The sequence below is a fragment of the Heptranchias perlo genome, chromosome 5 (assembly GCF_035084215.1).
Source record: "Heptranchias perlo isolate sHepPer1 chromosome 5, sHepPer1.hap1, whole genome shotgun sequence".
Taxonomy (NCBI): Eukaryota; Metazoa; Chordata; class Chondrichthyes; order Hexanchiformes; family Hexanchidae; genus Heptranchias; species Heptranchias perlo.
The window spans coordinates 114451495-114457901 of NC_090329.1; positions in this window are offsets into that span (position 1 = coordinate 114451495).

Here is a 6407-nt window from a genome sequence, read left to right on the forward strand (position 1 = left end):
ATACTCAGCTAAAATAGCCACTTGTGGTTACATATTTCATAATTCTAATAACGTTTTTCGTGAAAACACTTCTTTTAACCTCCCCTTTTATGCTTTGAGTATTAATCCTGAGTTTATATCCCCTGGTTCCCCATTGATCAACCAGTGGAAGTGTTTACCCATACATAATCTTTCATTATCTTGAACATTTCTATTAGATCTCCCCTTAACCTTCCCTGCTCCAGTGAATACAATCCTAGTTTTTCTACGTCTCTCACCATAACTATATACCCTCATCTCCTGTATCATCCTAGTGAATCCACAGTTCTAATGTTCTTTCTAATAGTGTGATTCCCAAAATAGCACACAATACTCTGGGGCCTATCCAATGTTTGTTTAGAGTCATCATCATCTCCTTGTTTTTGTGTTCAATTATATAAAACCCGGTATCTCAGTTGTCCTTTTATGGCTTTTTCTACGTGCAATCCTGTATTTCTGCAATCCAAAATTCCCTATTTCTCCACCCCATTGAGAGCTTTGCCATTTAGGTTATATTTCCATTCTCTTTTCCCAAAATATATTATTTCACATTTATTTTAATTGAACTGAATTTGCCACTCCCTTAACCTGGCTATGTCCTTTTGTAGCCCATTCATTTATTGGAGCCCATTCATTTATTGGAGCCCATACATTTATTGGAGCTCATTGATTGATTGGAGCCCATTGATTGATTGGAGATGATTGATTGATTGGAGCCCATTGACTGATATATTGGAGCCCATTGATATATTGGAGCCCATTGATATATTGGAGCTCATTAATTGATTTATTGGAGCCCATCGATATATTGGAGCCCATTGGAGTTTGAACACATGGTCATAGCCAGGTGTACCCAATGAGCTCAGTTGCATGCACTTTTTAACTACCTACGGCCTCAATAATGAGCCCTGTTGCTCGGCCCACCCTTTGCGCTGATTCCTGCTCCTACCTTCTGCTGCTCTGGGAGTAAATTGCTGTGCAGTGGGCAGAAATTCTCACCATAGTTTTGCAAGATTTTAAAAAATAACATGTTCATTATCTGCCTCTTGGCAGGAGTCAGCATTCCTTTCCCTTGGCTTCTTTTGTTGTTCTCCTGCCCCGTTTCTATTTCTGACGAAGGCCCAAACTCAAACTGTTAACTGGTCTTTTCTCTTTACAGATACTGATTGAGCTGCTGTGTGTTTCCTACATTTGCAGTTTTCCCTTTTCACCTCTCTAACCGAGGATGCACAACTGCCACTTCCCAGGCTAAGATCAGCTAACTCGTCACAGATCAGGGATTGAGTCTGGCGCCTTCCTGGGCTGCACTGCGCAGCCACTTATTGGATAAACCTGTTGTGTCATCAAAACAGTTTCTTTATAATGAAAAGATTCATCACAGCAGGATGAATTTACCAATTGAACCCAATACAAATGTAAGTGGCAGTTTGGCTCAGTGGGTAACACTCTTGCATCAGAGGCAGATAGTTGGGGGTTCAATTCCCCACTCCGGGGGGGGGGTGAAAATGTGAAATGGGTGATAGATTTTCTTTTCCATTGGCTTAAAACAGTGCTGCCGATTCACTATTGCGCTTTCGCTGAAGATCAATTTCACCCTCCAGGACTTGAGCATGTAATCTAGGCTGACACTCCCACGCAGTACTGAGGGAGTGCCGTCCTAAGGCCTTGCCTGCCTGTTCTGGTGGACATTAAAAATCCTGCGGCACTATTTGGAGAAGAGTATGAGTTCTGTCCTGTCCCACTCTTCTCTCAAGCAACACCACTGCACAACAGATTAACTGGTGTTAGACCATGCTACAAGTGTAACAAGTATCAAAGAGTTGTTTTATCGGGGTATGTTATCATGAAATACATTTAGTATGTAACCACATATTGTACAAATCAGTATATTAGATGGTTGGCTTGGATGATGTGTATTTAAACCCCACAGTTCACTCTTTGTTTGAGAAGTAGAAGAACGTAGCATGTCTGGGAAAGGGCGGGCTGCATTCCCCCAAGAGAGATACGAGGTCATCAAAATTGATGAGGTTAAGTGTCTTCCAATTGTCTGGAACATGTTAGAGTCAACAGCCCAATCTCTTCATCAATTTTGATGAGGTTAAGAGTCTTGTCATTGTCTCAGCAAGTTGATAATGTCAGGTCGGCAGCGTCAGCCAGGACCTTTTCAGCAAGTTGTTGGTGATGTTAAGTCAGCGTACTACTTGATCTTCAGCTAAAGACACAGCTCAAACAAAGGTTCAGCGTAGAGGATCCCTCCGAAGCGGCAGACTAGGTTTTTTTAAGGCAAACGTGCTGGCGTGCTCATCGGAAGGAGGAAAGAAGTCTGCAGAAGGTGGGATCCAAGAGAGTGGGGGCCGTGAGGACTGCGAGAGGCCAAGGCACGAGGTCTATACAGAATGAAAGCAGGTAATATATCTCCAGTTTCCATTCTGTAAACTGCTGCTTAAATACTGAGTGTATTAAACTGTCCTTCGTAATAAAGTACGTGCCACCGTAACCAAACCGTTGGGGTCAACGCAAATCTTTCAGAACAGGGAAGTGAGTGGCGGAGCAGGGGTTCCCTAAGGGGTCGTAGACCGTATGTATTCCTAATACTGGTCATTCATCTCATTGTTGTTGTGGAATCCTGCTGAATGCAAAATGTTTGCCGTATCTACCTATGTGACAACAATTATAGTAATCCACTGTGAGTAAAGGAATTGAGAGATACAGTAAGGTGCTCTATAAAGTATTTCTATTTTCTTTTTCATTGGATTATGAAGTTATAAAATAGGCTAAATTCATCACAAAGCTAATGACCAAGGTCCAAGTTTATTTTTCGAAAATGAGACTCCCTCTTTTGAAGGTGTTTTCCTTGCTTTCACTCTACTGGATCTCCTTGTCCTGTACATCAACCCCAGCTGACCTACTCTCAAGCTTCTGTCAACGCTGCTCTGTAGCTGGCCATGCGGAGGTGCCTGAGAGTGCTCTGGGGTAACTTTCCCCCAGATTTTCCCTCCCTCTGTCCCTGTATGTAAGTGCCTAGCTTCTTCTTGCCATTTCTAAAGAGTGAGAAGGGTGAAATGGAACAAAAGGTGTGGAGATCTTGGATGCAAATCTACATTAGTCCATTCTGGTGCAACAGTGGAACTGAAGTACACTTTGCCAACAGACCACCATCAAATGCCAATTTCTTTAAATTAGGAAAACACAGGACAGGAAAAGGCTCTGCAGTCTGTCTGTTCCAAGAATAATTCTATCTCTCAATGATCCACTCCCTCCAATAAATATCCAATTCTCTGTTAAAATTTTCCACACTGCTTCCACTGCCTTCCTGGACATCCATTCTACACATTCCTCACTCATTTGTATAAAATAGTTCATCTAAACCGTCTATGCACATATCCTCTTCTATGCCTGAACCCACATCCTCTGGTTCTAGAGTTTGTGGCAACTTTGAACAAATTAAGGTTAAGATAGGATGTAGAACCTCACAATTTTTATGATGTAAAACTAGATAAAATTTCACTGCTCTCCATACATTCAAAAGCTAGTTCTGTGCACATTTTACCCAGTATACACCACTTTTGTATACATACTACTATAATCATTATTATTCTAAAGGAGCAGTTTTTATACAATATTCTCCCAAGTTCAATAAAACCCACACAACTGGTTAATTATGTGTAAACACAAGACAATCTATTATCTGGAAAAACTGCCTGAAGGATGCCAGCCCTACTATTTCAGTCTATGAAATAGCTACAGTAACAACAGAAATGAAATGTAGATTCAATTATTTCAATCACTACTGGATTTCAAAAGATGTAGAAGTAACACTGTATAAAGTTCAATAATGAGAGGTTCCTTGAGATATTTTTGTGGCTAATAGACACCACCTAGTGGTATATGCAGCGTCAGGTTTCTGACAGAATGGTTTAATTTAAATAGCCACAACATATGTTCTCACTTTTTTATAAATCTGATTACACGACTAAAATTCAATTAATGCGCAGTTGGCCTTTGTCTAACTTGAGGCAGACAGAGTACGGACATAAAGCAACAGAGAAAAATAAATTGTGATCTTTGACGCTCAGCTGAAGCCAAGCGATCCCATAACCGACAAATCAGGTCAAAACTCTGCAGCCCTACCACATCTAGTCATGAATGGTGATGGACAATTAAGCAACTGATAGGAGGAGGAGGCTCCATGAACATCCCCGTTCTCAACGATAGTGGAGTCCAGTATTTGAGTGCAAAAGACAAGGCTGAAGCGTTTGCAACCATCTTTAGCCAGAAATGCTGAGTGGATGATCCTTCTTGATCTCCTCCTGAGGTCCCCACCATTCTTCAGCCAATTCGATTCAGTCCATCAAGAAATGGCTAAGTGCACTGGACACAGCAAAGGTTACAGGTCCAGATAACATCCCAGTTGTAGTACTGAAGACCTGTGCTCCAAAACTAGCGACACCCTAGACAAGTTGTTCCAGGACAAACCCAACCTGTCCAATCACCGTCCCATCAGCATACTCCCAATCATCAGCAAAGTGATAGAAGGAGTCGTTAACAGTGCTCTGATTTAAAGGACAGGTTTGTTTGTATTTGCCAGGCTCTGCACTTTAATTACCCTTTTCTAGGATGTAAGGTGATCATTCCTCACCTATTTTACTTTCTTTCAATGGGTGGAAATGGAGCTTATTATTACATTGACTCTGTCTTTCCAGTCCTTTCTCACTAGTCATCAAAATGAAGTCAGACACAGAAATCTGTGATCTAACACTACTTTATTAACACATCAATCATATGGCAATTAATTCCATCATTAGGTTAAGCATTGTGGAGTACACAACGTGAATATTATTAACTGGCATAATCTAAACACAAAAACAACTGAAGTATTTCACAGCCTCTCAGCCTTAGTTTGTCATTGCTTTATAACAGCAAAACAATTATACTCAAATATTATTGTACATTTTGTAAGGCTACTTTCAAAATCTATTTCAGTGCACGGTGAGAAATTGCTAACTTTGCACAAGACTATCCCTTATCCTTCAGGGGTCACTCGTGGTAGAGTTGGATGGTTCTTCCTCAGATTCACCGGTGGAGACACCTACAGGTTAATGACTCTGTGCCCTTTACTGTTCAGGATCCTGCAGTTATCCTGCACTCGCTGTCCGGTCACTTGTTATCAACTTTGTTTTAATCACCTTTTCAGTCCAGAATCATTCTTTTTTCAATCAGTGGGTTCAAGCCCCACTCCAGAGACTTAAGTGCATAATCCAGGCTGACAGTTCAGTGCAGTACTGAGGGAGTGCTACATTGTTGGAAGTGCCGTCTTTCAGATCAGGCACCATCTGTCTCCTCAAAGGTGGACGTAAAAGATCCCATAACTCTTATCTAAGAAGAGCCGGAGAGTTCTCCAGGTGTCTTGGTCAACATTTATCCCTCAAAACAACATTACTAAAAACATATTGTCTGATCGTTCATCTCATTGCTGTTCGTCAGACCTGGCTGCTGAGTTTCAAGAGTGACTATACTTCAAAAGTACTTCATTGGCTGTAAAGCATTTTGGGACATCATGAGGATGTGAAAGGCGTTATGTAAATGCAAGTTCTTTCTTTTTGTGCCTCTTTTGGTTTTGCCACTGATTTGCTGCCCTTACTCCTGCTCTCAGGACATTAACTCACTGGGGTACAGGTCCAGAGGCAGCAAACCACCAGTACCTCATCTCGCCTGTCAGACCGCACAGTGAATGCCAGCAGGCTATATATTTATTGGGACTTATGCTGTTCTCAACCAAGGTCCACGAGTTCACGTCCAGCAAGGGGCACTGGACAGCTAATGAGAGTGGAGATTTTTTTCCCTCCCTAGCCCAGGGACACTGAGGCAAGTTGTAGCCGGCCCTTTGAAAGAGCTATCCAACTAGTTGCACTCTCCTGATCTTTCCCCATAGCCCTCCAAATTTCTCTTTTTCAAGTATATATTCAATTCCAAGTATATATTCGATTTTGCCTTAGAGGGGGTGCAACGAAGTTTCACTAGATTGATTCCTGGGATGAGAGGGTTGTCCTATGAGGAAAGATTGAGTAAAATGGGCCTATACCCTCTGGAGTTTAGAAGAATGAGGTGATCTTGTTGCAACATATAAGATTCTGTGAGGGCTTGACAGGGTAGATGCTGAGAGGATGTTTCCCCTGGCTGGAGAGTCTAGAACTAGGGGCCATAGTCTCAGGATAAGGACATTTCTCGGACATTTAGGACTGAGATGATGTGGATATTTGGAATTCTCTACCCCCGAGGGCTGTGGATGCTCAGTCATTGAGTACATTCAAGACTGAGATCGATAGATTTTTGGACTCTAGGGGAATCAAGGGATATGGGGATCGGGCGGGAAAGTATAGTTGAGGTCG